Source organism: Crocuta crocuta, unplaced genomic scaffold (genome assembly GCF_008692635.1).
Source record: "Crocuta crocuta isolate KB4526 unplaced genomic scaffold, BGI_CrCroc_1.0 scaffold83, whole genome shotgun sequence".
NCBI classification, from domain to species: domain Eukaryota; kingdom Metazoa; phylum Chordata; class Mammalia; order Carnivora; family Hyaenidae; genus Crocuta; species Crocuta crocuta.
Genome location: NW_027529638.1, coordinates 3,139,139 through 3,154,286, shown reverse-complemented (window position 1 = coordinate 3,154,286; position 15,148 = coordinate 3,139,139). Strand labels below are relative to the sequence as shown.

Sequence of the window (15,148 nt, the reverse complement as noted above, 5' to 3'; positions counted from 1 at the left end):
TGAGGAAAAACCAGAGTATTCCATTTCAACTGCCTTAGTTCAAGGCACCTTCGAGTCTCCTCTGATTGACTGAAACTGATTTCCTTGCGTGACTGTCCTCCAAATAATGGCTCAACCCGCAGTAGAATGCATCTTTCTAGAGGGCTAAACTGATCCGGTTACTTTTCAGCTTAAAACCAAAACCCAGCAAAACATAAACAAAAAATATTCAGGGCTTCACCATGAAACCTCATGGTTTTCCATGATCTTACCCCTGCAGCCTCACTCTCTGTTGCTCCAGCCGTATTAAACTCACAATTCTCCAAAAGTGCCCTCTTTCTCTTTCACGTCCAAATCTCACCTAATCTCAGCCTGGTCCTTTTATCCCACCTTCTTATCCTTTAGGTCTTGGCCTCACACTTCACTTTCCTAAAATGCACTGCCCCTCCCCCCAACTGGGTTAGGTGCCCTATGTGTGCTCCCGACGTCTGTGTGGGTGATATTGTTTCTACCTTACAGAAGAGAAAACGGGAAAACCCGAGAGGCTGACTTACCTGTAAAATGTCAGGACCAAGACTTCTGGCTTCCATCTAGAGCTCATCTCATTATTCCACAGTAACTTCTTATACGCTTAATTTTACCTGATCAAATATAGGCTTAGGTAGAATTATTTTCAGTTCCTTGAAAGGTCTATAGGGCTTCGGCCCTTTATTTTTTGTTTCTTTTTTTTACACATTTCTTTACACATTTCCCAGCCATAGGTTAGCTTTGCGTTGGTGTCCACCCGGGAAATCTTACTCACTTGTCAAGACCCAGTTGCAAATTGTGAAGCATTATTCTTAGATCCACCGTCTTATTCAGGCTTACTGCGTTAGTCCTCACCACTGTTGTGGGGCTTACGGATCTCAACTGAACTGTCCTATTATATGTTTATCTCTCCTGTTAGGCAGTGAGCTTCTTGTGGCAAAGATTTATTTCAATCATTTCTGTTTCCACCAGCACCCAGTACACTGCCCAATACATAGTAGGTTCAGTATTTTAAATTGCATCATCATGGCAGGGGGATGCTGGGTGGTGGCTCAATCAGTTAAGTGTCCGACTTTGGCTCAGGTCATGATCTCGTGGTTCACAGGTTCGAGGCCTGCACTGGACTCTGTGCTGGCAGCTCAGAGCCTGGAGGCTGCTTCAGATTCTCTGTCCCTCTCTCTCTGTCTGTCCTCCATTTGAATTCTGTCTCTCTCTCTCTCTTTCTCAAAAACAAACATTAAAAAAAATAACTTTCCTCAAGGAATCACATGTTAACGATACCCACATGTTCACTTCCCATAGTTTCCCTTCAAGACGTCATGGAAATCACCCAGCTTGTAGTTGTAGACTGTCATTGGTTGTAAGGCATGACCTCTCTTTGCTTAAAACAGGACCCTGCGAGACTTGTCATAGTTTCCAGTTCCAAGGCCTTGTCCCAGGAGCTAGGTTTTTGCACACGTTCTGCTTGGTGCATAGGGGTTTGATTTCTGATATTTCTGTCTTGATACATTGATAACATGAGATTGCAGGGATTAATACACACACACATTGTGTCTCAATTACACACACACACACACACACACACAAACACACACACACATTCACTGGCATGGTCTCTCCAAACTCTTCTTCAGTCTAGGGAAATGAGAGCTGTATGACTAGAGGAAGAGGGAAGAGAATGAGGAAGAGCCTTTTAAGTGTCTTTACAGGGCAGAACAAGTTAACCAGAGTCACCTAGGCTTTTGCGACTGAGCAACGGGATATAAGGATTTTCTTTTCTCCTGTCTGCTCTTCCCAACTTCCCATCTCTGATTTAGAGATTGACCTCCAGTTGGGCAATGGAGTCAAGGGAGCTGCACTGAGGTAGAAACCACTGCAGCAGCTTTAGTGTCATGTGAGGGACATTTTCTCTCCGTCCTGCACACAGATGCACACGACCGCTCTCAATCCACGCTCTGCAATGTGCGTTAGTGGCTTACTTTTTGCACTGGCATAAAATCAAGTTGTCATTGTGTATAATGACATGAAAATGTTATGGCTTTGAGTCCTAAGGAATCAACATTTCTGCTGAAGTATTCTTTCACATCTCCCTTTCCTGTCTGTTTCTTTATCCGTTCACTATTGCCAGTGAAGAATAACAAAATAAATCTTTGACATGTCCTTGGAGTAGGTGGAAATGACATGAATTAGGAGCCAGAGAATCTTTGGTTAGAATCTTTCCTCCAGCATTTATTAGTGATGTGCCCTTGGATAAAGTGCACCCTCATTCTGAAGCAGTTTTCTTATCTGTAAAATGGACATAATACCATCCACCTTACAGCTGTGGATGAAAAGAAGCAAAGATGACAGTGCTGATTCTTGTGGGTCTAGTTCAGCAAGTGTTAGTTCTCTTTCTCTCCTTTACTTTCTCCTCTTTCTTCCCCATCTCTTGATTCCATTGTTAATGGGTGGTGCAATTCCCAAAATATAGAGCATAAAGGACAGGAGAAATACAAGGTAGCTACGTACGAGCTCTTTTGCTCACTAGGAGCGGGCAGCAGATACGGAGAATGGTGGGGAATATGTTTTGACATTCTCTGTAAGGTTCATCATTATAAACGTTATAACAAAATTGTTTTTTTAATTAAAAAAATTTTTTATAGTTTGTGAAGCTTCACAGTTACAGTTCACTTTGTCCTTTGGAAATCACTAACCCAAAGAGGCATCTACCTTTTTTTTTAGACGCTAGACCAGTGGTTCTCAACCTTAGCTGCATGTTAGAATTACTTGGACTACTTGCTTAGAACATTTTTCTTAATGTTTATTTATGTTTTTGAGAGAAAGAGACAGAGTGCAAGTGAGGGAGGGGCACAGAGAGAGGGAGACACGGAAGCTGAAGCAGGCTCCTGGGTTTGAGCTGTCAGCACAGAGCCTGGCGTGCGGCTGGAACCCATGAACCTTGAGATCACGACCTGAGCCAAAGTCGGATGTTTAACTGAGTAAGCCACTCAGGCGCCCCTCACATTTACTTTCTAAATAATAAACTTATTTTAAAGCTTCTGAAAACTTAAAGATGCTGGGGTCCCAGTCTGGACTTACTAAGTTAGGATGTCTGAGGATGAGGCCTTGGCATCCATATTAGAACAAAAATCTCTCAGTTATTGCAGTGATGGTTACAAACCTTGGCCGAAATCATAATGTCACCGTGATGTTCATGCATCTTTGACTGGGGTCATAAAATAGGATAAGAGTTGTGTAAAGGGACTTTTTACAAAGAATATAAACCAGGGGGAAATTAAATTGACAGAATGTAGAAAGGATAAATATTATTTAAAAACATTATGACAATGATGAAATAGGATTTCCAAAGCTCCTAAAATACTATAAATATGATCGATTCCAAAGGGAAGGAGAACCATTCTCTGTCTTACGAACCCAGATGGAGCAGACCGGGAGCTTTCTAATTAGATTCAGTGAAGGGTTGAAAATGTACATTCTCTCTTTTAATTAGGGAAATCAATTATAGAATCCAAATTTCTGAGAAGAGGAAACTAAAAATACATGACACGCTATACTCGAGGAAGCAGCTAAAGAAGTGTATTTATTGGTCTAAATTGAAATATTAACCCCTTGGAAACTCCTGCCATCTATTTAGTGAGAAATGGAAAAGAGCTATCAGATAACAGAGGCTATCCTCCTGAGAGCCTCCTGGATTGTGTCTCGTGCCCAGATAGAGGATAACGCGCTCCCCTCAGCTACAGGCCATCCTCCTAAGTACTCCCTTGGCAGGCATCCTGGAAAATTGTAGCGTTGGAAGGGCTAAGTTACTCTTCTCAGACATCTCTATTGGACATGATAAAGAAAAAACAAAAAAAAATTCAAAGCACAAACTGTATACAATCCAATGTACATTTTAAAGGATGTACTAGTATTTACATAGTGGGTCAGATTTTCGTTCGCTGAGAGAGAAAAGAAGAAAAGAACTCTTTGAGTTGAGACTCTAGCTTATTGTTTCTAGTGACGGCGTTTAGAGACAAGTGATCCAACAGCCACTACTTTTGAAGATTGTGATTTTATAAGCAATGGAAGTCTCAAGTGTCAGTAACCCATGTTACACTGGTTTAAGGTGATTGTTGATAGTTATTTCAAAGTCCTCTAGCACTGTTATTTGTAGAAAATAAATCCAACATAATAAGACTTTGATAAAAACAGAGACCTTTCTTTTCTTAACTGACATCTATTGTCAATGCATTGGCAATAAAAGGCAAAACAAAAAGAACTCAGCCTTTTACTGGGACTCAGCTGACTGACGTATCTTCAGAGTGAGGCTTGCCAAATAAATATGATTATTAGGTTATTGCATTTTCTCAAAGAACAAGTCCAAATTGTCTCAATGATAAAAGTCTTTGATATGGGGGCACCTGGGCGGCTCAGTCAGTTAAGCACCTCAGGTCATAATCTCATGGCTTGTGGGTTTGAACCTCACGTCCGGCTCTGTGCCGACAGCTTAGAGCCTGGAGCCTGCTTGGATTCTGTATCTCCCTCTCTTTCTACCCCTCCTCTGCTTGCACTCTGTCTCTGTTTCTCAAAAATAAATAAAAGTTAAAAAATATTTAGAAAAGTCTTGATAGATCACACACTTTTATTAATTTATTTTGGATTAGTTTAATTTTATTTTTACATGGAAACCTCATCATGAATATGAATTATTAAAAAACATATTTCTTTACAGGCTTTTTTTTTTTTTTTGGCCAAATGGGTATTGTTGGGAAGATTTCAACAATCTTTGGGTTGGGTACAAAATAGATGATATCCTTTCTACAACTAGTTGTTTCTGAAGCCAAGTTTATTCATTTTTGTGTTAGAAAGATGCTGATCCTCAGTTAAAATTTTTATTTATAGAAAAGTAAATTTAAAAATCTCCCTATAAAATATTTTCCATGCTTAAAAGTTTTAATAACATTTAATCTTTCTCTCCTTCACTTTTGCTCAGTATATACCTTAGGTTTGATGGCCAAATGCTCTTGTCAGCTCAAAGGGGCTTGACTGCTTCTTGTTCTTGAGGGCTCTATTGGTTCTACTGAGCCATGACTCAGAGGTCATTTGGTCATTTGGTAGGGACTCTGCCATCCTCCCTAGACAGAGAGAGGCATCTGTCCTAAAGAGTGAGTTTCTTGCCTGCCTGTCGTGTCAGGGTTCAGAAATACAGTGGCTGTAACTTCTGTTCCACCCGAGGATACCTGGAAAGGATTGTGTCACACATGTTAGTATTGAGTCAAGCTTCCTTGTCACAGCCCTGGATTTTAATGTGGGTGGAGGCTGTCGCTGCATAGCCAGAATCTGGACAATTGAGAACCTTTTAAAGGAAAATCCTTCAACTTATAAAAGATAGGTGAGGGGCCTGGGTGGCTCAGTCTATTAAGCATCTGACTTTGGCTCAGGTCATGATCTTGCCGTTTGTGAGTTTGAGCCCTGCATTGGGCTCACTGCTGTCAGCACAGAGCCCACTTGGGATCCTCTGTTCCCCTTCTCTCAGCCCCTCCCCTGCTTGCATGCACGCACTCTCTCTCAAAAGTAAACATTAAAAAAATCTATGGGCATAAATTCCTACTAAAATGGTGATTAATTTTAGTAGATATATTATTCTATAATTCATAAGTTTGGTATAGTATTGCTGCACGGTTAATAACTCTATTACTTTTTCATTAGAAAAGTGATTATTTACTTCAAAGTGTACTTTCATTAATTGATTTATATCATCCCTCATTTCAGAAAGAATTCCAGGTGGCTTAAAGGCAATGTTACAATGAGATAAATAAAATACAAACATGAATGGAAAAGAGGAAGGAAAAGAAAATGAAATATAAGGAAAAAAAGATGTAATGCACACAGAATAATCTACATATAAATTTAAGGTAACACTTTAATCAATTCTAAATAAAATTAGAAAATCATATTTGCTTATGAAACAAAACTAATTCGGAAATATTTTTATTAAAATAATCCATATTTTAAATTAGATGATATCATTGCTGTATATTTAAGAAAAGTATATATAATTAGAGTGATCTTTAGTTTATCATGCTTTTCCAAAGTGTAGAGAAAGTCACAGCATTAGAGGAGTTATCATATTGACTTAAGGTTACCAGAATTTTCTTATTTTATTTTTTAAAAATAATCTCTATACCCAGTGTGGGGCTTGAACTCACCATCCCAAGATCAAGTATACATGATTTTCTGACTGAGCCAGCCAGGTGTCCCTTACCAGAATTTTCTTAATGAGTATGTTAACTATAGTCATGATCAAAAATATCTGAGAACACGGAACCATTCTGTATTATAAATACTTAGAATAGTCTTAATGCATTTTTCATGTTAAAATGGAAATACATGGATTATATATATATAGTTATATATTTCATACTGATTATTTTACATGTGCACATACTTTGAATAACAAAATTCTTTGGGCAGCGAAGAATTAAGAAGNCTAGAAATAAATAAAAATATTAAAAAAAATAAAAATAAAATAAAATTGCAACCAAATGACATAAAAGCTATGTTTATGGCGATACATACTACTTTTAGGTTTTAAAATTTATTTTATAAAAATAAATATTTCTATTTCTCACTAATGCTAAGAAACAAGAAAGAATGAGGTTTATTTATATTTTTTTTTGCCAGATAGGTAATCTATCTATTCTCTCAGTTTAAAATTTTTGACATCACATACTTTGTTCTTTTTTTAAAATGTTTATTTATTTTTGAGAGAGAGAGACAGTGTGTGCGCGTGCACAAGCCAAGGAGGGACAGAGAGAGAGGGAGACATAGAATCTAAAGCAGGCTTCAAGCTGTCAGCACAGAGCTTCATGTGGGGCTCTAACTCACAAACCATGAGATCATGAACCACCCCCCCCCACCCCGGATCAGTTCAGCATAGCCACAAAAAATATCTATAGTTTTTTTTTTTTATGTTATGGAATATTAACTTGACAACCTAAATGTGAGGACGAACAAAACAACTACTCCATGTAATTAACGCTTTACTGCTACGGCACAATTAAATGCACAATTTACTCAAACTACAGAAACCCCCCCGAGTCGTGATTTAACATTTAAATATATCTACAAAGATGCTAGTTTCAGTTCACTGTTTCACTATGTGATGAAGATTGAGGAAGAGAATTTGTGACATTCGAAAACACTATCTGCATGTTTGGTAAGCTTGGGAAATCAGAAAAACACCCGGAAGGCTTAACTTTTAGGGATGTTCTGGGCCTCTGCGTTTTCACCCGAAAGATCTCATTTGGTCTACTCAGCATCGCACACTCACAGGAACACAACTGAAAACAAATCAGCACCAAAAGCTACTAGACATAAAGCTTCTCCTGTTGTTTCCACCCTCCTGCCTGGCTGGCAAGAGCCTTCTGGGAGGGTGGGGGTGGTAGCCGTTCCACCCTTGGTGGGGAAAAGCCAGGAAAGGATACTTAGTTGGCAGGGAGCCGTGTCCTTAGCAGCGTGGGATGATGGTTTGAGGGAATGTTTGAAGGGGAGAATACAGCTACCTTACGAGCACAGGCCACATTAATTCTCACCAGCGGACAGTCTTCCACTGTGAGTGTGAATAAAACCAAATATGGGCTATGGATTTAATTATCAGGATGCAAGAGGAGTTAAGGGGCAAAAGCTCCTAGTAGTAACTCAGTTAAAGTGAGGGAGCCTGGTGAAGTAAGGGGGAAAGTGAATATTTCACTTGATTCTAACACATTGAATTTGTCTTTCAACTACTACACAAAGATAATTATTTCAGACAATAGAACATTCTGTTTCAGTCTCTGATTAGGCCCCGCCGTTGGATTTTCCCCCCGCTAGGGTTAACCAGAATCAGTCATGGCAGTAATTTCCTATGAAAAAGAAATCCCATCAGGCCCATGTCTGGGTCTGTGGAGCTGATGGATTGCTTCTTTTTTTATCGAGCCAAACCATTTTTGGAGGAATCAGCTTTCAAGTGTATAAATTTCAGTTTGGAAATTATTTCTCGCAATATTTGCTTTCAGGAATTCTTTTTTTTAACATTAATTAGCTGAATAAATCCACCGAGGAACACAAAGTGTTTCTGCAAAATAATACGATAATTTGGATTGAAAATGTGATTGAATACTGGGAAGAAATCAAAGAAACAAAAGGACCACAGAAGGAATAACTCTGGTATAGCTATTCCAAATATGGGATGAAATATACTTATACTTTCTTCTGTTTGATCTAATATATCTAATTTTTCATCCCATTTTCCCTTTCTGTCCCTCTATCCTCTCTCAATTTAGACAGTGTCTCCTCTGTTTATTTGTGACAAAGATTTCAGTTGTGACTCAGTTAGAATAAATGCTGGCAGTTTACAGAAAAAACTTTCAATAACTGAGATAAGTTTCAACACTAACAAAAAGTAAGCCTTTTCCTGCTAGTATGGTTTTGATCGACATCAAGGGCGCAGTCAAGCCTCTTTCGTATAGGCCAACAGATTTTTAGTGCCATGCTGTTTATAGTTTGGTCATTTGTATTTTTATTATGCATTTGTAAGTACAAAATCTCAATCAAATGGACACACAGAGCATGTGAAGATACATGTGAATATCCTTAACTAGGCTACAAAAAATGGTCTTTGCCTCCTTGATGGGAAGTTTAACAATATTTTACATCAAGAATGAAATTTAGGTCAATTATCAATCAGGGGTGCTCCTTGAGTTGTTTCCTGTGTGTGTGGGTTTTTTTTTTTTTTTTGGTAACAGATTTTAATAGTGCAAATACATTAGCTATCACACTCCATGATCAGATGCGTTGGCAATGCACAAGAAAAGCTGTGTGTGATCAAGTAGAGAAGACACAGGCACTGGCCAGCACTCCATGATTTTGGTTGGGATTCTGGTTTGCCACTTCAACCTGGTAAGGTCTCGTTGGAGTAAGCCAGTTTGTCTGTCTTGGCTCCACTTTTCTTATGTGTTTAGTATGGATAATAATTTATGCCTTATAGGTTTTTTTGTGTGGGATTAGGTATCAGAATGCACATTACTGGATTGTTATGAATCTTACTATGTGGGAAGAATCTGTGTCTCCGTGCCCATCTACCCCAAAGAACTCTTCCCAAGTCAAAGAAGAACACGGTGGGATTGTGAGTGAACTCCGGTGTTGAAAGTGGATTATCAAAATGGAAACGTAAAGTCCTAAAATGTAGCTTTTGGAGCTTTGCCTCTAAGCTTGGCAGAAATGACAGATGTAATAGTAATGAAGACTGAAAAATTATAGGAGATGATTAAAATTGTAGGTGCCCTTAAAAGGGGCACCTGGGTGCCTCAATCAGTTAAACATCTGACTTGGCTTAAGTCATGATCTCACAGTGTGTGAGTTTGAGCCCCATGTTGTGCTCTGTGATGACAGCCCAGAGCCTGGAGCCTGCTTCTCTCTACTCCACCCCAGCTCACACTCTGTCTCTTTCTCTCTCCAAAAATAAAAAACATTTTAAAAACTTAAAAATGACATCTTTTTAAGATAAATTACTGCCTTTGCTTATGAGAAAGAAGAAAGAAAGTCTAACTTTGTTCCAAATAAATCTATAAACAAAAGCTGGTAAGGAACATCTGATTTGAACAGAAGTCTTCTTAAGTTTCCCCTTATTAGGAAATTATGTTTAAAGTTCCTTAAAAAAGGAAAGCTCAGGGTGCCTGGCTGGCTCAGTCGGCGGAGCATGGGACTCTTGATCTTGGGTTGTTAAGTTCGAGCCGCATGTTGGATGTGTAGATTACTTAAAAATTAAAAAATCTTAAAATAAAGGAAAGCTCAGTTTTAAGTCTTACATAGAACACATGCCAATAACTTCTTTCTCTTTTTGTTGGTTTGTTTTTTGAGAGAGAGGGCACAAGTGAGCAACGGGCAGAGAGAGAGAGAGTGAATCCCAGGAGGGGTAGAGGGGGGAGAGAGAGAGAGAGAGACAGAGAGAGTGAGAGAGAAAGAGAGGGAGGAAGGGAGGTAGGGAGGGAGAAGTGGGGCTCACCTAAAGTGGGGCTGGTGTTTTTCTTACCAAAAGCAGGGCTCGTGTTCACCTGAAGCAGGGCATGAGCACACCCGGTGTGGGACTCGAACTTATGAATGGTTAGATCATGATCTGAACTGAAGTCAGATGCTTAATGACTGAGCCACCCAGGTGCCTCAAAACATGTCAATAACTTCTAAAAAACTATCACTTCCTCTTCTTTTAGCATTTATTAAATTGAATTATAATTGTTGTCACATGCCTGACTCTTCTGTCAGACTGTGAATTGTATTGTTCAGAGATATGAATGGTAGAAAGAAGGAAAGAAAAAGGAAGATTCCCCTTCCTCATTAATTTAGTAAACATTTATGGTACTCTTATGACACTCTTAAAAGTGTCAGGTTTTGGGTGTGTAAAGTAACAGCAAAGNTCAGACTGTGAATTGTATTGTTCAGAGATATGAATGGTAGAAAGAAGGAAAGAAAAAGGAAGATTCCCCTTCCTCATTAATTTGGTAAACATTTATGGTACTCTTAAAAGAGTACCTTTTAAGTGTCAGGTTTTGGGTGTGTAAAGTAACAGCAAAAAAATGACCCTGATTTTGGAGAATCTAGTCTAGCAGGACATATTGGTAAATGAAATAGGAGGCAGCTAGTTCAAGTGTTGGCAGATGAACATCTATCGAGGGTGTTTAGAGAGTGGCACTTATAAAGGGCTAGGAGGTAAAATTTGAGATAACTAATAAGTGAGCTGAAATGAAGTTATGGAGTTATCGTCCAGCCAAGGTAAAAAGTAGCCTAAAAGGATGGAAGCAAGAAACAAGGGAGCTAAATCTGGGCTATGCAGTGATTAGACTAAGAAATGAAATAAAGAAATGGTAGTAAAAATGGAGAATGGTATACAGTTTTGAGAGTGAATATGGAAGCAGAAAAATATGGGATGATTGATAAGTGATTTAAAAGAGTTTGGAATGACTACTAAGATTTTTGTTTGAACAAGTATAGCATGGTGCCAGTAATTAAGGGAAAAATCATAAAGGGGTTTTAGGGAAAAATAGTTGAATTTGGACATATTGACATATTGAATCAAACTGAGTTTGAGGGGCACCTGGGTGTCTCAGTTGGTGAAGCATCTGACTCTTGGTTTCGTCTTAGATCGTGATCTCACGGTCGGTGAGTTCTAGCCCCCAGTCAGGCTTCAGGCTGACAGCGCAGAGCCTGCTTGGGATTCTTTCTCTCTCCCTCTTTCTTTCTGCCCCTCCCCTGCTTTGTCTCTCTCTCTCAGAATAAATAAATAAACTTAAACAAACAAACAAGCGAACAAACAAATTGAGAGTGAGCTGCTCATAGGATATCCACAAGAGGTATAGTAGGCAGTGAGATGTGTGAATCTACGGTTGCACCATCCGATAGCAATATAATGCAAACCGTGTATATAATTTAAATTTTTTAATAGTCAATAGGGATATTTATATATAGATTTTTGTGTGGATATATTTTCATTCCTCTGGGATAAATGCCCAGGAGAGTCATTTCGGGGTAACTGTATATTTGTTTTTGTTTTTTTTAATTTATTTCTAGGAGAGAGAGAGAGACAGCGTGAACGGGAGGGTTAGAGAGAGAGGGAGACACAGACTCTGAAATAGGCTCCAGGCTCTGAGCTGGCAGTCAGCACAGAGCCTGACGCGGGGCTCGAACCCACGAACCGTGAGATCATGACCTAAGCGAAAGTCGGACGCCCAACCGACTAAGCCAGCCAGGCGCCCCTGTATATTAGGTTTTTAAAGACATTGCCAAACTGTTTTCCAGAGTGGCTGTGCCATTTTGCTTTACCATTAGCAACATATCAGAGTTTCAATTAATCAGCATCATTGCCTACACTTGGTATGGTTGCCTTTTAAAAAATTTTTTTAAATATTTATTCTTGAGAGAGAGACAGAACACGAGTAGGGGAGGGGCAGAGAGAGGAGACAGAATCCAAAGCAGTCTCCAGGCCCTGAGCTGTCAGCACAGAGCCTGATAAGGGACTTGAACCCACAAACTGCAAGATCATGATCTGAGCCAAAGTTGGATGCTTAACCGATTGAGTCACCCAGGTGCCCCTGGACTCTATATTTTCTATTGAAAATGTCTATCATTTACCAATACCATACTACCCTGATAACTGTAGCTGTATAGTAAGCGTTAAAATTAGATGGTGTGAATCTTCCAATTATATTCTTAAAAAATATTTATATTTTTCTGGGTACTAGTTATATTTGGCTTTTTGATACCTACAAAAAGTCCTGATGGTATACTGACTAAATTCTGTTAAACATGTACATCAGTTAAGGGGGAACACCTAACTTGATGTCTTATATATATATTGAATCTTTCAATCCATTAACAAGATATGTTTCTTTATTTGTTTTAGCCTTTGATTTTTTTTTTTTTTCTGGAGCATTTGTAGTTTTCATCATACAGATTTTAAGTTTGCTTTATTAGGTTTGTGCTTAAGTATTTTTTTAAAGATACCATGAATGGTATTGTTTTTTAAAAATTTAGTTTTTAATTATTCATTGCTGGTACATTAGAAAGAAGACTGATTTATTTAATTAAATAGTTTATTTTAATATAATTGTAGAATCACATGCAACTGTAGGAAATAATACATGTATCCTTATTTAGTTTCATTGTGTGTGGATGTACCACATATTTATCCATGCATCAGTTGACAGACACTTTGATTAGTTCCACTTCTTCACCATGGTGAATAATACTGCTAATTACTATTTGTTTACAAGTTTTGTGGGAATATAAATTTTTATTTCTTCTGGGTATATACCAGGATTGAAATTGCTGAGTCTTATGGCAACTATATATTTAACTTCTGAAGAACTGTCACACTGTTCCACAGGTGGCTGAGACATTTTACATTCCCACTAACAGAGAACAAGGGTTCTAATTTCCTCATAACCTCGACAGCACTTATTTTCTGTCTTTTTGATTCTAGTCATTCCATCCTAGTGGGTGTGAACTAGTATTGTAGCTTTGATTTCAATTTCCCTAATGACTAATAACGTTGAACATTTGTCCTGTACGTGTCGCCATTTATATGTATTCTTCGAAGAAATCTTATCCAAGGCCTTTGCCTATTTTTTAATTGAGTTGTTTGTCTTTTTGCTGTTGAGTTGTAACATATTTACATCTTCTGGATATTAAATCCTTACTAGGTATATAATTTGCAAATATTTTCTGTACATTGTCTTTTCACATTATTGATAATATCCTTTGTTGCACAAAAGTTTTTTTATTTTGATGAAGTCCAATTTATCTATTTTTTCTTTTGTTGCTCGTGCTTATGGTATTAAATCTAAGAATTTAGATTCATTGCTAAATCTGAATTCATAAAGATTTACTCCTATTAAAAGATTTGCTCTTTTTATTTTTTTATGTTTAGGTTTATTTATTTACTTTTGAGAGAGAGAAAGAGAGAGAGAGAGAGAGGCTGAGCATGAAGGAGGGGGAGGAGAGAGAGAGAAGGAGGAGAGAGAGAATCCCAAGCAGACTCTCTGCACTGTCAGTGCAGAGCTCTACAAGGGCTTGAACTCACAAACTGTGAGATCATGACCTGAGCCAAAATCAAGAGTCAGACCCTTAACCAAGAGCCACCTAGGCACCCCAACATTTACCCATTTTAAAAGAAACTCCTAGTTCCATTGGTTCACGTTGAGCTATTTGTTTGGATATGGAGTGAGATTCAAGTCCAATTTCATTCTTTTCCATGTAGTTAGCCAATTGTCCCAGCACAACTTGTTGAAGAGACTATTCTCTCCCCATTGAATGGTCTTATCAAAAATCTAGACTCTCAATTCTGGACTCTCAATTCTTTTCCATTGATTTATAGGATTATCCTTGTGTCGGCACCACACTGTTTTGATTCCTGTGGCTTTGTAGTCAGTTTTGAAATAAGGAAGTTTAATTTTTACAACTTTGCATTTATTTTTCACTACTATTTTGACTGTTTGAGGCCAAGGTCTGAAGCAAGCTCCAGGCTCTGAGCTGTCAGTAAAGAGCCCAATACTGGGCTCTAACTCACAAGCCATGAGATCATGACCTGAGCTGAAGTCAGATGCTTAACCGACTGAACCACTCACGCACCCCAGTTTGTGCTTATTTCTTAAGTAACCCATGAAAAATTGTGAGCAAGTCCTTCTGGACTCTTTTCACTTTTTCTATTTCTGGTATCTGGCTTATTACCATGTTACATGAATTCTTTGCTAGTGATGATTGAATGCAGAGACTACTAAAGTGGCCATACTGTTAAGGAAGCATACAGATATAGGGGCTAAAACAGTAAGATTAACATATTTTTGAAGTCAATGACAGAGACTAAAATTCTAAGGGAAAATGGTGGCTTCAAAACATTTTGCTTTTGGTTTCAGCACCATGTTGGTAGGATACTATGAGTCTTGGGGTTTATTTCCTGTGGAAACTGGCATTTTGCAGTTTTGGAGTCTATCTGCAAAGTGCAGTAGCTCTGGAGAATTTATAGTAGTTGGAGTAAAGATAACAGAAAGCTTATCAAGGACTGAGGCTTAACTTTTGTTATTTTGTAAATTACTGCATACACAATTTTGTATCTTAATATATATAAAACAATGGTGTGCCTAGTTATTTTAATGTAAAAATTATTTACAATGTGTGTTTTTATTGCAGTGAATCTTCTTGGGAATCCTGAAGTAAAGTCTATGTTGCAACCCAAACACTGGGTTTCAACCCTCAATCCTAAAACAGAAAGAACAATATTACCTAATAATCTCGATATTGAATACTTATATTTTATTCAGTAATAAAAACTGACAATCAAAATTTATTTAATCATTCAACAAATAATTCTGGCCAACTTTTGTTTGTTAAGACGTCTGCTTAAAATAAGTTGAACAGGAAAGTGAATGAGACAGCACTCAAGATCCACATTGTCATAAGGCTCATATTCTGAAGGGAGGAAAACAGACAGTAAATTAAAGATAAAATTTTAGATCATAATAAATGCTATGAGAGAAGTAAAACATATCATTTGATAATAGTGACTGGAGAAGAGATTCACACTAGATAAGGTGTTTAGAGATGACATTTCTTGGTATAGATGGGAAGCATG

At 38.0% G+C, this 15,148-nt stretch overlaps 1 long non-coding RNA gene across 2 annotated transcripts in view; it reads left to right on the top strand.

Moving 5' to 3' along the window:
* Positions 1-14,815, top strand: part of LOC144230105 (uncharacterized) — a 136,071-nt gene extending 121,256 nt beyond the window's left edge. For both annotated transcript variants that reach the window (XR_013334693.1, XR_013334692.1), the window contains 2 exons: positions 5,758-5,900; positions 14,707-14,815. This is a non-coding gene — a long non-coding RNA (uncharacterized LOC144230105). The remainder of the gene's footprint in view (positions 1-5,757; positions 5,901-14,706) is intronic.
* The last annotated feature ends 333 nt before the right edge of the window (positions 14,816-15,148 follow it).